The sequence below is a fragment of the Mytilus galloprovincialis genome, chromosome 1 (assembly GCF_965363235.1).
Source record: "Mytilus galloprovincialis chromosome 1, xbMytGall1.hap1.1, whole genome shotgun sequence".
Taxonomy (NCBI): Eukaryota; Metazoa; Mollusca; class Bivalvia; order Mytilida; family Mytilidae; genus Mytilus; species Mytilus galloprovincialis.
The window spans coordinates 61,649,370-61,667,038 of record NC_134838.1 but is presented as its reverse complement, the minus strand read 5'-3'; the positions used below and the strand labels follow the sequence as shown (position 1 = coordinate 61,667,038).

At 31.9% G+C, this 17,669-nt stretch overlaps 2 long non-coding RNA genes across 2 annotated transcripts in view; one reads left to right on the top strand and one right to left on the bottom strand.

Annotated features, from left to right (window-relative positions):
• LOC143080610 (uncharacterized) overlaps positions 1 to 17,669 on the top strand; it is a 191,882-nt gene that overhangs the window by 44,391 nt on the left and 129,822 nt on the right. The window lies entirely within an intron of this gene.
• On the bottom strand, positions 9,847 to 16,014 carry LOC143084233 (uncharacterized). The gene is made up of 4 exons (XR_012981009.1): positions 15,933 to 16,014; positions 11,227 to 11,381; positions 10,252 to 10,399; positions 9,847 to 9,972 (listed from the first exon to the last, which is right to left on the bottom strand). It is a non-coding gene; the product is annotated as an uncharacterized LOC143084233 (long non-coding RNA).

Here is a 17,669-nt window from a genome sequence, read left to right as displayed (position 1 = left end):
CATAGATATTAATAGCAGCTAAGCTAGCTTCTCGTTCAATAGTCATAAATTTACGTCGCACTACGTAGCTGCTACGATATTGAACGCAACCCTGAAAAGGGTCGTTATAGTTTCAATAATTATCGAAACGGATACATGGAAATATTACTTTATAGGATTGTGCAAATCTTGCCTTCGTATATGGTTTTCATGATATTAATTATTAATGAGTCTGTTTAATAAATGTTGTTTGTTTTACGTCCTGTGGCAAATATTACATGTATGTTCATAACGAGAACACAATAGGTAGGCTTTTCATAGCAAATATAAAAGGTCGACTGAGAGAATGGACATGGAACTTGGAATGGTAATGCAAAATGAGGATATATTGAATAAAAAACAGAGCTGCCTCAATTAATTGTGCAAGAGTACCAAATGTGCAGAAGTCTTCCGTGCATGAAATTTATGCTTAAATCGACCATCGTTTTTCAAGTACAGTTTTTAATAATATCAACTGGTTAAATGCATTTTGATGGCTTAAATAAAAGGGAGAGTTCTTTTAGATTGGATTATTTATAGCACTTTAGTTTTTTTGGTATGATACTATATTTCAGATTTCTCTTGGTTATGTTTTTGCACTTAGTGCGGGAAATCGTGGGTTCAAATCCCGGCCTGGTCAATCCAAATACGTCAACATTTAAAATTGCTGTTCCTCCGCTAAGCAAGTGGAATTAATAATTTAATTACACCTCTCCTCCATTACATGATATATCTGTAAAAAAAGACTGGTATGCTCGAGTGGCTAAATGATGTCCAAATGCGGAGTGTTACCTTGTGAACTAGCACGTTAAAAATCTTTCTCGACACTATCAGTCTAGAACAGGGTTCATATTCAGTATAACATTTGGAACTTGAATTTGTCTCTGGACAGGTCTGGATATAAGGCATATTTAACGTTCATTATGTATCTACTAAATCGTTAATAAATAGAGAAGTATTTTACTTGTACTGATTTTTATTTCATGTACTTGGTTTGATTTCCACGAATTGATATTATAAAAATGGTATGGTTAAACTTTTCACAAAATATGTATGTGCCTTTTGTGATATTTTTAATGGCAGGTAATATGAAATTAGCTCCTTACTTTATTTATACATGGAACGTTTTTGTTTGGCTTGATAAGGTGTATAGGGATCTCTCTATAATAAAAAAAAAAACAAAAGACTGTAAAAAAAAACTTTCAATATCTTGATTGTCTGTGTTGTTGGGTTGTTGTCTCATCAATATTTACTCTTAATCTCTTTTTTCGAACCCAAAGGGTAGACTTGAGCACAGAAATATTGTCCACTCTTGACTTCGTCAGCTCGACTTTCGACTTAACCTTGCTGAAAAAGTAAAGCCCCCCCTATTCCTACCAACGTGAAAATTAGTTAACAGACTAAGATGGCCACTACGATGCTTTATGCTGTTGTTTTTTAATCGCTGCCTATTGCAGCTATCATTCCCGGTTTTGGACAGAATAACCCATTTTTTCTCTAATCTTCAAAAAAAACCACCTTTTTTTCTCTAAACTTCATTTTTTTGGCCCGTTATTCTCTAATCTTCATTTTTTAAGGGCATTATTCTTTATCATTTAACCCCATCCAAACCCTCTAGTATCAAAAGAGAATCTTCAAACAGCAAAAATAATAAGCAAGACAAGATATTCAAAAGAGTTAAATAGCTGAAATTGTAATTCCACTCCTTATAAGAGTAATTGTCCTGAAAATGTGAATTTTTACCCATTGTAGTTTTTTTTTTTACAAAATCTATCGTAGGGAGACAACAAAAAAGACCAGCAATGCAAGTCAGAAATAATGACAATTTTATTCATGAATTATATTCTTGTCTATAATTTTTCAGAGTTGCCATTGTTAAAGATGTACATATCGTCAGTGAGCGGCACGGACTCTTTCGAGCCTCTAGTTACCGATATTGTTACCGATAAAAAGTTGAACATATTAGTTAGTTTATCACGCCCATTGATACGGCTGTTATACTTATAAATTAAAACAGTACTAAATTGCTATACAGTTATAAATACTTAAGGTCATATATCATGTCGATAGTCATACTTTAGCTTGTTGTTCGGTGTGAGCCAAGGCTCCGTGTTGAAGACCGTACCTTGACCTATAATGGTTTACTTTTATAATTGTGACTTGGATGGAGAGTTGTCTTATGGGCACTCATACCACATCTTCCTATATCTATTTGGCATTGCACAAAGTTAGTTTTTCTCAAACTGTTTATGAAGTCTTTACACTAAATTCTTGGATGTAAACTGATTAATGTTTATGTCTGGAAAACATGATTTATTTATTAGTTGTAATTGGCTTTGAGCTAGATTTCAGTAATAACGAGTACTTTATATCGGTACTTGATATCATTAGGATGTTATTTTAAAAGTTAATTCTGTGATTTGTGTCGATCTAATGAGTCGGGCCTTTTTCAACAGCTTATCTTATGCTGTTACATCACTGTACCAGTTTAAGGAAGAGTTGGGCCACCGCAAACATGTTTTTGCCTGCCACATTTTGTATGTGCCTATCTCAATGCATTAGCCCGTCATTCCTTAAGTATACAGTTAAAAATATAAGTAAATCGTTTATTCAGTAAAATCTGCAAAAACTAAGATTTCCTTTGAAGGAATATCTACAAAAAAAAAACTTTATAAAAGAGTCGTTTTGTAAATTTAAAGAGTGTCTCATTCTATTTGTTGCTAAATTGGTTTCTTCCCAAGTCGCATTTGATTTTGATACTGCCTTCATTTAATAGAATCGTATAATAATGGTTTCAGTGTACATGAAATGTGTTTCAGGAAAGTAAACATTAATTTCAATCAGGTCAGCCCCCACGTACAAAATTTGGCATGCCGAATATCTAACATTTTACAACGGGGTTTATTGACATGTTTTAGTTATCAATTTTCAGGAATATCAATATACTAACTTTAAATATTTCAAAGTCAAAGTTGACTTAGACTGAGGTATTTTCTATTTCCTCAATATTTAAGTGGACATGTATTACGTTTGCTCTTTAACACCACATGTTTGCCAAATGTCTAGTAATAAAAAAAAATGAAGATGTGGTATGATTGCCAATGAGACAACTCTCCAAAAGAGACCAAATGACACAGATATCAACAACTATAGGTCACCGTACGGCCTTCAACAATAAGTAAAACCCTTACCGCATAGTCAGCTATAAAAGGCCCCGAAATGACAAATGTAAAACAATCCAAACGAGAAAACTAACGGCCTGATTTATGTTCAAAATAATGTACGTAAAACAAATACATAGATATAGGAAGATGTGGTATGAGTGCCCATGAGACAACTCTCCATCCAAGTCACAATTATAAAAGTAAACCATTATAGGTCAAGGTACGGTCTTCAACACGGAGCCTCGGCTCACATTGAACAGCAAGCTATAAAGGGCTCCAAACATTACTAGTGTAAAACCATTCAAACGGGAAAACCAACGGTCTAATCTATATATATATAAAAAAAAACGAGAAACGAGAAACACTTATGAACCACATAAACAAACAACAACTACTGAACATCAGATTTCTGACTTAGGACAGGTGCAAACAATTGCAGCGGGATTAAACGTTTTAATGGTACACCATACATGTATGTTATACAGCAACAAACGACAATTACTGAAGTACAGGCTCCTGATTTGGGACAGGCATATACAGAATGTGACGGGGTTAAACTAGTTTGAAGGCGCACCAACCCTCCCCTAACCTGGGACAGTGGTGTAACAGTACAACACAAGAAAAAACTATAAAGATCAGTTGAAAAGGGCTTAACTCGTCAGATCGATACAAAGAAGTATACTATAACCCTTCTAATGATCAAAATCACGACCACACGCACTATATACGAGAACGCTACTGCTAAAAAACAAGGGCGATTTAAAGAAACTGACGACAAAGTGCTGTGTCTCAGTGTAAGTATCTGACAGCTAGCTATGGATCTTCACGGGGCATTTCGAATCTACTTAAACTTTAATGTAATGACAAGTTTACAGAAAGCAAAACAGCTTTATTATTTTCTGAAATAATTTGACGAAAATTATATATTGTAGTATGGATAACGCATGTATATTGTCACAATACATAAAGCAAAGTATAATATAACGTATAATGTGCATTTCAAAATTTAGTATCAAAGCGTACTAGGTCGGTTATAACACAATCAAAATAGATACTTACAAATAGTCATGACAGTATTATGCATATAATATATCAGTATTTTGGACACGAACTCAATTTTCAGACTTTATGAAAAACTCAACAACAAAAAATTACAATTGTTTGTCGTTGTCTAAATCTTACATTTCCAAAAGAAAAATATATTTAAAAATTTGTCAATTATATACAAATATAAGGGCACGTGTAACTTTTAATTTGAGTCTGGTCAGCAAGAAGTGCAAAAAAAAAACCATTGTATTGATGTCCGTTTCAATTTCGAATCATCCCAACTAGTAGATTATGTATTATAATGATTTCTCAAACAAGAAGCCAAAATTCTCGAACAATGAATAAACTCATCATATATACCAGGCTTTAAATGTTGTATGTCAGACGCACGAACGTTTACATATTACTGAAATGTCAAAAAACTGTATGATACAATAAGCAATAAATTATCTGTATCATACGAAGCGAAATAATAGCAAAACATATATGCATATAGGATAACAAATAAATCATTTCTGATGACTCTAAATAAGATATTTATATATGTATTACATAATGGGAAAAATGTTTCTGACAGTTAAAAAATATTAAAAATGAATAAAAAAATTAAAAGAAAATCAATACGAACTATATCAAAAATGAATAAAAAAATTAAAAGAAAATCAATACGAACTGTATTTAGATTATGATTTATAATATCACAATTTAACATTATCTTCATTTACTTCACACGTTTGATTATGCTATTTTATTAAGTAAATTCATAATCAAAGTACATTCAGATAACAAAAAATGTATGATTCCTTCACCATATCTATAATTTCATTATGTTTAGTTGCAAAAGTCGCAGATTCAATGTCGCCATTAGAAGTAATTATAACTGTGTAAAAAATCCTTAATTCACAGTTTCTATGCCATTTAAAGCACGACTTCATTTAAGAGTCATTTGAAGATTCCTCCATTAAATCTAGGACTTCTTCCAGTTTATTTGCAAATTGAAGGTCTTTACTTTTTTCCATGTCTTTTAAATCATCAAGTATCTAAAACAAAAAGTATATAAAGTTTAGAAAACAATCTCATTATATCCTCAGAAAATTTGATTTCAAATTTGAAGGGAATTTATAAAAATCTTTTGCAAAAAACGTGGGATATATACTGACATCACAATACATATTAATAAAACATTCGTCTCAACTCGGCCGATTCCGTACCCTCATCTAAGGATAGAAGGAGAGTAGCGGATTCTACCGAGGATTGCCGAATGATTAATAAAATACAGCACTACATGTATGTCTAATAAGTTTGTATCATTATAAATGTAAAACGCTTTGACATTTTGCCAAATAGTGCATGGTATGGATTTGAGAGAAAATAAGAATATTAGAAAATATGCATATGATAGAAAATTAAATATTACATGTTCAACAAGAAAGAACAAAACAACTGTCATCGGCAATGACAGTAACAGCTACAAGTATATATAATCGATCGTTCATTCCAGTCTTGGATCAAAGTTTGATATCATGTCAAAGACCTAACGTCTGAGTCTTAGTTTATATCTACATTGCTTATGACGTTGCCATAAAATCACCAAGAGATCCTGTACGTACAAAATGTATATATATATGTATATATATACCGTTTTATAAACTTGCTTTGGATTCAGTATTTCTATTTATAAAGTTAAACTAAGATTGCTTACTTCACTGCTGTACTTTCCAATAAACAAATTGTATAGCTGGTGAAAAGTTGATTGTCTGCTGAAATTCAGTGTTGTATTCTGTCTCTAGAATTCAATGTTTTAATTTAATTTAAGACAATGCTATGCTATGCTACATATCTTTTAGGAAATTTTCACATACATATTTCATAAAAAGATGAGTTTGATAACTCAGCTCTTCTACAAAATAACCGATCCCAACATCACAAAGCGTTCAGTAGATAATAGTATGATTCCTTTTCTTATCATCAATTTTCATAGAAATTTTGTATAGATATAAAAAGATGTGGTATGAGTGCCAATAAGACAACTCTCCATCCAAATCACAATTTGAAAAGGTAAACCATAATAGGTCAAAGTACGGTCTTCAACACGGAGCCTTGGCTCACACCGAACAGCAAGCTATAAAGGGTCACAAAATGACTAGTGTCAAAACCAACGGTCTAATCTATATAAAAAACGAGAAACGAGAAACACTTATGAACCACATCAACAAACGACAACCACTGAACATCAGGTTCCTGACTTAAGACAGGTACAAACAAATGCAGCGGGTTTAAACATTTTAATAGGAACCAACCTTCACCCTACCTGAAACAATAGTGTAACATCACAACATAGAAAGACACTATAAAATATCCATTGAAATGGCTTAACTCAATCAAAAGACATATTAACAAAAACAAGTGAACATACATTGAACGAATAAATTTGATCTATGACACAATGTAAATACAAAATTAATAAAACAAGGGGGTTAGATTCAAAACAATATCAGAAAGAAAACCATAACCTTGGACAAAATACCGCCAAATAAATAACATTCACAGGTGAATAAAAATAATTTTGTTGTAAGGTATACATGGAGTACGGAAATATTTTGTACAAAATAAATAATTTTGTTGTTCCTAGTACGAGAACAAAAGTGACAATTTATCGTCATACTAAACACTTATCAAAGGTGGTATATATTTAAAAATAGTGAGACTAGATATAACACTGAATAAGTAAACATTACATAACAAAAATACATTAAAAGTTGTATCAACAGGTCAAATTAACACGAAAGTACGATTTGAGAGTACTCGCAGTTACTGAAAGCTAGTTAAAAGCCAAAAACAATTAATAATAAAAAATTCATGCAACACAGACTTAAACATGACTTGAGCAATGCCAAAATAAAATTAATATCGACAGGCAGTAGGATAGTTAGGAGTTACCTTTTAATAAATATGTATAATGTAATATATAGATAGAGTTATCTCTATATAGTAAATGAACGTGGATGTGTATTTATACATCACAAAAGAACGCTTGAAAAGAAAACAATAAAATTGAGAAAGGAAACTTAGTTATGTTTTAATTTACTGATGACAAAATCGATATTAGTTCCAATGTAAACAATATTCAAAGATCTAATTACAACATTGGTAAGATAACCTTTACTAATAAGTTTGTTTAAAGGTTCGATGAGTTTACACGGATCACAAAGTGATTTCCGCGCTTTTAGTACAATATTGCCGTAAAATTTAGGATGTGAAATACCGTTTTTAATTAGTTTTCAGATACAGCCATTTACTAATCAAATCTTTGTATCTATGAAAAAATTTAGTAAAATTTGTAAGCAATTTATGGTAACGAAATCCCTGACTTAATAATTTACCAGTAATGCATTGATTACGTTCGTTAAAATCTATGACATCACTACTCACACGGGCATAACGAACGAGTTGGGATATATAAACACCGTATGATGAAGCCAAAGGAACATCGCCGTCTAAAAGGGGAAAATGAACAATAAGGAATGAAAAATCGTCTCTTTAGTCGTAAATTTTAGTATGGAGTTTCCCTTTAAAAATTAAAATGTCTCAATCTAGAAAAGGACAACTACTGCTGTTTATGTTAGATTCATTTAAAGTAAGTTCCTTTGGGTAAATTTTGGTAGTATATATTTAGAGCACTCTGGATTATTCAACGAAAAAATATCATCAAGATAACGGTAGGTATTGTTGAATGTATCAACCAAATGAAACCGTGACGTGTCATTACTGAGTTTGGTCATAAACATGATAAACTGAGATTCATAGCAATACAGGATAAATCTGCTATTGAAGGGGCGCAGTTAGTGCCCATAGGAATACTTACTATCTGTCGATACATTTTATCGCCGAAACGTACATATTATAATATGTTGTCCAGGAGAAAATTTAATGCTTCAATCATATCTTCACATTTCCAGTAAGTGTACCTAGCATACTTTCTTTTTTCGTTACAGAAAAAGGCTTTAAACGAGTTACAGCAAATAAATTTGCTATGAGATTTTTCAAAAGACCATTTAATTAAATATGAAATCTTTGTCTTTGAAAAGATTGTGTGGAAGTGTAGTGTATAGAGTAGAAAAATCATAACTGTCAACAGAATTAAAAGGACCATCAAAAGCACGTACTTTATCTAAAACATCTAATGAATTTTTAACACTCCAAAAATAATTAATACCATTATTTTCAAATGCTTTATTACAAAAGTTAATAACAAGTTCTTTGATAGTAGTAAGGGAGGTAGTTAAACGCACTGACAGATTAGTAGTAGAACACTTACTAGATCCGGAGATGAAACGGAATTTAAATGGTTGTTTGTGTATTATACTTTAAGCTGGGTAGTGGCAGTGATAGACTTATTTACAATTTGACTCTCTGTGAAGCGTACGGACCTGAATGTAGACGAATTGATAATTTCGTTTTGGAGATTTTCCGTGTAGTATATGCGTCACACCACTACTACATATAGCTGCTTTGTCTGCCTTAATGAACACTAATCGCTTTGCGAGTACTATGAGTTTATTTATTATTCTAGAAATGGGTATATCATGGACCCTATTATTAATTTCACAATTGTTTTCAAAATGACCTGACAACACTTGTTTCCAATCTATTATAAATGAAGGACGATATTTAGGTCCTTTCTTAAGAAACGTTTTGACCTCACGGTCTTCGAAGATGTTGAGGTCTCCTGTAATGACATGACCGTAGGAAACATATCTAAAACTAGATGTTTCACAGTCTCAAGTGGAAGGAGCAGTATTTTCTATATTGACGTCTGTTGTAACTGACGTATGATTAAAAATCAAACTTCTGCTGGTTTTTTTTTAAGAATACGAAATAATAGGTGGTTCTGTATTATCAAAACGTGCACTTTTGTTTAACAATCTGGCTGCAGAGGCATTACAAGTACGTGTGTTTAAGCACGTGGATATCCTAGAAGTTGGGGTGTTATTTAATTTCTTTCCATTACGTAAAATCATGATAAATTAAATAACCCCGAGGCAAAATAAAAAACATAATTTAAATTATCCCTAGGCAAAATAAAAAAGATAGGCAAAGCAGTAAAAGAACTTTTACAAAAACTGCTATAAAAAGCCCGACGTAAAGACTTAAGTAATACAAAACAGACATATAACAAACACAGGGTAAAACCATAGCAAAGGGGAGGGGGGCAATAATAAAAATAGCAAGCGTGGATGAGTATGTATACATCCAAACACCATAATATTTAATTAACAATAAGGAACAAAGATATAATAAACCAATAATTGTAAAATATAAGGGCATACACCACAAGCACGGGGACACATTCTACTGCATCCACACGTGCACAGCACGAGCAACAAACCCCACAGTAAATAGATATTATTATGAATTCTTATTTTCGAAAACTATTCTAAAGTTACGTACTCAATATTGACACTTCCATGAATGAATTGATATATTTACAATGTTGGTAAATCTCAAAATAATGAGCTCTTTTAGTCTTGCGTACTTCCTTTCGCAGATGAGGTTTAATTATAAATTTAAATCTACTACATTTAAAATAAAATGAATCAATCCTATTTACATTTGATATTTCGTCTATTTCACTCCAAAACTCCTGATCATTGACTGGTTCTACATGTATGAAGAATGGCCTGATGAGTTTTCTGTACCTTGGTATATCTTTATGGAATAACAGTTTCTGTGGTTGTGACTCCTGATGATTTACAGAAAAAACAATCGATTCTGATTATTTCTATTATATGCATTTAAATAAAATTCAGAAATGAAATTCTACCTGAATGAATTTTGCTCAACAAAAAAACCCTACTTTTTCGTCTTTTTATAGTATTGAAATATGAAGAAACATGGTGTTCAATTACTTAGAATATACCAATATATTAACTGACCCCCCTCCCACCAAAAAAAAACAACAACATCCAAACAAACGTTCAAACAATACAATACCTGACGATGTGTATACCATAATTCTGACCTTGTTCACTTTATGAGATGTTTGCGTAAACATTTCTACAAACACTTGTCTCAAAATGTCCAAGCATGGCCCTACATGACCAGGTACATTTACATCAAACAGTATATCTGGTTTACCAATCAAAGGAGCCCAAATTCGTGTCGCATAACTGAAATATAGTATACAATACCAATCATACGGTGACCTTTAGTTGTTAACATCTACATGTATGTGAGTTTGTCTCTGATGGAGAGTTGTCTCATTGGCAATCATACCACATCTTAATTTTATATACACTTTACACCAGCCCCCTCCTCACTTTAAATTTCGTGTAAAGATTAGAACAAGTGTTGAAGTACCATTCCAATATCATGTAACTGTGAGCATACCAACGAGTAAAGCAATACACATGGTTAACTGGAAAGAGACAAAACCGTAGAAATGATAATATAATAATGCAATTAGTTAACAACTGACGACAACATTAAGGGGTTTATGAACAGATGCAAAAACAAAATTGAAACAGATATATTAATATATTGTTTTATTAAGTGCAGCCTGATATAACATTATAATACAAATTTGAAACATATTTTATGTCAGCCAGCCTTCATAGGCTTATGATGTACTGTACTTCTAAAATTCCCATAGTTATCTGTTATAATTATCAAATATCAATTTATATGTACAATAAATAAGTAGTTAATTTTTTCTCATTAATGTTTGTGTTCTAATATACGAAATGTTAGTGATAAATTTTGACACTATTTTAACACCGGCACTAAGTAAAAATTTAAATTTATCCATGTCAGACATGTTATCAAAATTACAGTTATATCTCTGTTGACAGTCCATAAACATGGATGATGCGATTTCTTTGTAACGAATAGGTAGGACAATGTAATAAAAAAAGATAACTCTAAACATTTAGCATTCGAATGTAAAATCATAGTTTGAATAGTAATATTCCTGTTAATGAATATAAGAAACACCTACCACTCATTTTTCCATGATTCCAGTACTTCTGGTTCAATATTATAGTCTTTTGCAAATTTATCTAACAGGCAAAGGAAGTAACGAATTGAAATGGATATTGAAGGCGGGTCTATTAATCCCTCAAAAGTAGAGTCAATGTATTCGGCAAGGAGCAGCTGAAGATAGATATGTTTATATATTCCATTTATTTTTTCGTAAAAGTACAATCGACAATGCAATTATAGATACTCACTTGAGCTCGATACTATACTGACAAAAACTAGGTTGCACAATATTTAGTTTTGTGTTTATTATGTTTATTTGAAATTGTTTCTTTGTTTTACCTTTTTCCATTTGTTGTCTTTCTTTATTTGATTTATTTGTGTATATTGACCTCTTTTGTATCTTCATACTTTCTAGATGACCTCATAGCAAACAGAAACGCACTTGTGAGCCGGATTTCACTGGGGTAAAGCTGATGACCGTAACTGCATTCACGGTCATCCCAAGATGTCGGATGAAAAATTAGGTCAGTTTCTGTATAGTCTGTTAAAGTGTTTCTATATCATTTTCTTTACAAATCATACATTGAAACGATGTAAATTTATAAAAGAATCACTCGAAAATCACTAATTACTTGCGAGAAATGTGCATGAAACGGGAAATTCGATTTGAAAAAATCGTTAAGATGACCGTAAATCATAATCAAAATATTTTCAAGATGACCGTAACATAAAACAAGGATGACCGTGATTGGTAAAAAGATGACCGTAACTTGTAAAGGATGACCGTAATTTGTAAAGACTGACTGTAATTTATATAGGACGACCGTAACTTTTATAGGATGACCATAAATTCTAAGAAATATCCGTATTGTATTCAAAGCTTTTTTGTTGAGTTTGTCGATCTCAATAAGGGCTCGATTAGCGGATATAAATATGTTTCATAAATTTCTTTTTAACCGGATTTTTGTGACAAAAATGTCGGTTATTGATTTGGGGATGTACGGCGGGCGGGCGGGCTGGCGGGCGGGCGGCAATCAAATGTTGTCCGTGCATTAACTCATGAACCGTTCAACCAAAGCTTTTAAAATTTTAATATATTGTTACTAACAACTAAATGAAAGTCAAGTTCAATAATGGCGATTTTGACTTTTACCGTTCAGGAGTTATCGTTCTTGAAAGATTGAAAAATGGAGTTTCCAGTCGTGTCCGTGCATTTACGCATGCACTGTTCTACCTAAGCTTCCCAAATTTTAATATGTTGTTACTGATGACAAAATGGAGGTCAAGTTCAATAATGACGATTTTGACTTGTACCGTTCAGGAGTTATGGTTCTTGAAAGATTGAAAAATGGAGTTTCCATTCGTGTCCGTGCATTTACGCATGAAATGTTCTACCTAAGCTTCCCAAATTTTAATATGTTGTTACTGATGACAAAATGGAGGTCAAGTTTAATAATGACGATTTTGACTTTTACCGTTCAGGAGTTATGGTTCTTGAAGATTGAAAAAATGGTGTTTCCAGTCGTGTCCGTGCATTTTCTCATGAACCATTCAACCAAAGCTTTTGAATTTTTTTATATGTTGTTACTGATGGCAAATTAGAGGTCAAGTTCAATATTGACGATTTTTACTTTTACCGTTCAGGAGTTATGGTTCTTGAAAGATTGAAAAATGGTGTTTCCAGTCGTGTCCGTGCATTTTCTCATGAACCATTCAACCAAAGCTTTTGACATTTTTATATGTTGTTACTGATGGCAAATTAGAGGTCAAGTTCAATAATGACGATTTTGACTTTTACCGTTCAGGAGTTATGGTTCTTGAAAGATTGTGAAATGGCGTTTCCATTCACGTTGTTACATTTACTCATGAACCATTCAATCTAAGCTTTTCAAATTTTAAGATGTTGATACTGATGACAAAATGGAGGTCAAATTGATATTGACGATTTTCACTTTCACCATTCATCAGTAATGGTTCTTGTGATATTGCCAGGACACAAATAAATATTAATAAATCCGGTTTACTGTCGTTGTGACAGCCTCTTGTTTTGAACTATAATATAATTGGCCATATTTAGGATTTATAACAATGATAGTAAATTGCATATTTCTCGTAAACAATGAAATATTTATTGATATCGACGTTAAAATTTTAACACAAATTGACAGCGATACGACGAAAATTTAAAGAAACATGAATGTGTCCCTAGTACACGGATGCCTCATCTACACTATCATTTTCTATGTTTAGTGGACTATGAAAATGGGATAAAACTGTAATTTGGCTTGAGAATTAAAAAGATCATACCCTAGGGAAAATGTGTACTAAGTTTCAATTTTATTTAACTTGAAGCTGGACAAACGGACAAACAGACGAACGGACGAACGTACGCACAGACCAGAAAAACATAATGCCAATAAATGGAGCATTAAAAACATTAATAATACATACGAATATTTGGTAATCGAGCCCATGTGTATGGTTCCAGAGGAAGCAGATTAAAATCTTAATTTGTCCTTGATATATGCAGGCGGAAACACTTTTGAAATAGAACAAAAGAATCGAAGCTCTGTGTTTATCGAGAAAGCGATAAATGTTAACTGTAATGTTTGATATAGTAACAAAATTTTAAAAAGTTAATAGAAACAAATAAAACGACAATTTCCTTATTTTAAAAACACCATTTGCATAAGTTTTCAATGTATCTGTTACATAGTAATGCAAAACAATAAGATATCAAGTCGACGACATGGTTCTTATCGGGGCCTTTTATAGCTGACTATGCGGTATGGGTTTTGCTCAATGTTGAAGGCTTACGGTTACCTATAGTTGTTAATTTTTGTGTCATTTTGGTCTTTTCTGGATAGTTGTCTCATTGGCAATAATACCACATCTTCTTTTTTATATATAGTATCTAAAGTTGGATGTAGAAAATGCATAACCTCCGATTTTTTTTTATCACGGACGGAGAACATATCAATATTTTAGTTCAGAAATTTTCGTGTCTGCCCTTCCATTATGTGAATCAAGAAAAAATTCCCCAAAACAGGTAACGATTAAATCGAAAAGAGAAAAATCGAGTGCACCTTTTTATGTTAGGGCATGTTTGGGGTGTATATTTTGTCTTTAAAACGTACAAAGCAAGAGTATTTTATATAGCATCTCGCTTCAGATTCTATCATTATTATATATCAAAGCTACAGGTTGACTTTATAACGTAAAAAAATGACAGTACGAAAAGATGAAATATATGGGTCAAGTAAGATACCTATCTAACGAATCACAAAAACAGAGTAGGTGTGTTCGAATAGCTATTTTTTCTAAAAGTACTTGACGACAGTCTTTTAATTTGGATGATGAAAATGGATATCTTCGAAAAAATATGATTTTCAACCACTGAAAATGTTTAGTCTGCCCTTCCACGAAATATTTAATTAGAATTTTTTTAAATGCTTAAGAATTATCAAAAATTCCATCTGACATCCGAACAGACAATATTTTTAAGTTGAATCAATGCAGACAAGATCATTAACTAATGCATTATGCTCATTAGCTAGTAGATACATTTGTCTTTTGAAATATAACTGACATATAACGATCGAGCGTAATGGTGCTATGTGGATAAATTTATCAGTTTTCAAGAGCAAAATTGTCATCCCTTCAATGGCTTCCATTTCTACGATTTTGAGCATGAACTGGCGTAATGGGGAGATAATTTTGAAGAAGTAGGATCCTGACTATATGAATAACATTTCTGTATATATACAAATTGACAACGTTCCGCCTTTTGATACGCTTTTCGTACAATACTATTTTAAGGATCTACTTTGCTGGAGCTCACCTTCACTAGTTTATTCGAATGATATTTTCAAAATATTTCTGTTATTTTATTTGCACGACAAAATGAAAGACGATATAATATCAATGGGTGTACATGCAATTTTTTGGCATTTTTAAAAATGTGTATTTATTATATGTCATTAAAAGGAATCCCAGAAACAAACAAAAATCTTTTGTCGAGCAGTTGAAGACTGTGCACCCCATTTTTTTTTATTATGCTTGTAAGGTGTCATTTTATCGCGCTTTTGTGGCATGTTTTCCCTTCCTGTTCATTTGCATGTCTTTTGGCAATCATTTGATACAAAAAGATAGTTATATAATTACGGATATTTCTTAGAATTGAGGGTCATCCTTTAAAAGTTACGGTCATCATTTACAAATTACGGTCATCTTAATAGCAGTTACGGTCAGCCTTGTTATGAATCGCTGATTCTGTTACGGTCATCTCGATTGTGATTTACGGTCATCTTGGCGATTTTTTCAAATCGAATTTCCCGTTTCATGCACATTTCTCAGAAGTAATTAGTGATTTCCGAGTGATTCTTTTATAACTTTACATCGTTTCAATGTATGATTTGTAAAGAAAATGATATAGAAACACTTTAACAGACAATACAGAAACTGACCTAAATTTTCATCCGACATCTTGGGATGACCGTGAATGCAGTTACGGTCATCAGCTTTACCCCAGTGGGATTTGTGATAAGTGAACATTCCCTTACCGACAAAATTACACTCTTGATTAATGTATTTAACAAGAAGATAACTAAAACTCTTGTTTTCGTTTCAATGATTGAAGTCGACTGATACATTTTTTGTAACAACTCCAATTGATATGCTAACTAAATAATGTAAAATCAAAAGTATTTGCAAATGTTTTACCTTCGTATGAAATAATCTATTCAAAAAGATGTCACCATAGTCAACTTCTCTACTTGACTTTACGTCATCTGGTATGTTCGACTGAAACATATTATTATTAATTAACATAACAAAAACACAGATTTTGATTACAAAAAGACATATCATTTTCATATTTGTAATCCATTAATTATACTTAGGTTCATTAAACAACAATTTGATAATGAGACAATTGTCCAATTTAAACACAAACTGCTGTATAATTTTTTTTAAACATTTTAAACCAAAGTTAACTATAAGAACGTCTGCAGTTAAATGAATAGTATTATAAAGGAACAGCAGCCTTTCAAACAAAATGCAACATTAATTTATCAGACAATATCGTTGCGTGCACGTGTAAATGATATGCGAATGCAAATAAAAAAGTTTGTTTAAGCATATTCAGCATTTTAATTCATCAACATTTGACATATAACACAATTAATTTCAATTTTTTGCTCCCTTATTACTGTCGTCGCTCTGAGAGTGTATTGAAAGTAATGATAGCGACAATTTATTTCTAGACTGGTTCTCAGGGTTGACATCACAAGTAAACGACGTGAGTTAGTCAATGAAACATTTTATTAAAAGTATCATAACAATGTAAGTAAATAAGTACACGAACGTTTATCAAAATCGACATCGTATTGTAAACGAATATATAAACAAAAGACTTCGTCAAGTCCATTTATAATTCTACGAATTTTATCCATGTATAATCAATCCACTAAGAAGAAATGCTTAAATGATACGGTAAAATCATTTTTTCTGATCCAGATCATGATGCGATACCTGGGGCCGGTTTCACGAAGCTATCCTAAGACATGTCATAAGACATATCTTATGACATGTCTTATGATCCTCTTATGACTATCCTAGGACATATCTCAGACCTCGTCTCGAAGCTGTCTTAGGATGATCTTAGCTAAGACATCCTAAACCTGTCTCAAGTTCTTTAAATTTTCAAATATAAATATGATTTACGGAAAAAAATCATGTAAATGTAGTATGTCTTACCATAAATTATTCTAAACGTATTGATCAATATAAATGACATAATTTGCAAAATAAATATAAAAAAGTAAAAGTCATTTATTTATAAATTATCTTCAAACAATACATCAATATAAATATGAAATTTTTAATGAAAAATTAAGAAAACAAGAGTATAAAATGATAATTATTTTGGTACAAGTGAGTTGAATTCAATTTCGACTTTATTGGTTATAAAAGGTTAAGGGATAAAATCGTGCAATCTTGATATCAATTATACATCGAATTTACATTGTTGACAAATCATGATAATCCGTCAATCTAGAAAAATTGCGTTAAAAGCAGGAACAGGAGAATAGATAATTAGATGTTAATAAAATATTTTTTTTCAGAATCAATATAAAAAATAATTGTAATTTGTATAAATAAACGTATAACTATCCTAAGACCATCATAAGACACCTCTCGCGTTGTCCTAACTTTATGACCAACTTTAAGAGATGTCCTAATTTAGGACCACTTTGTGAAACCCACTTAGGACTAAGATATGTCGTAAGACCATCCTAAGACATGTCTTAGTCCTAAGACAGCTTCGTGAAACTGGGCCCTGGTTCTTAATCAGAAGGTAACATTTGATAGGGCTTCGTGTTATTCAAATGTATTTGCTAAATGCGTAACGCTAAGCAGGAAGGTAGGGTATCTATTCTGTGAACGAATTCTTCAAAT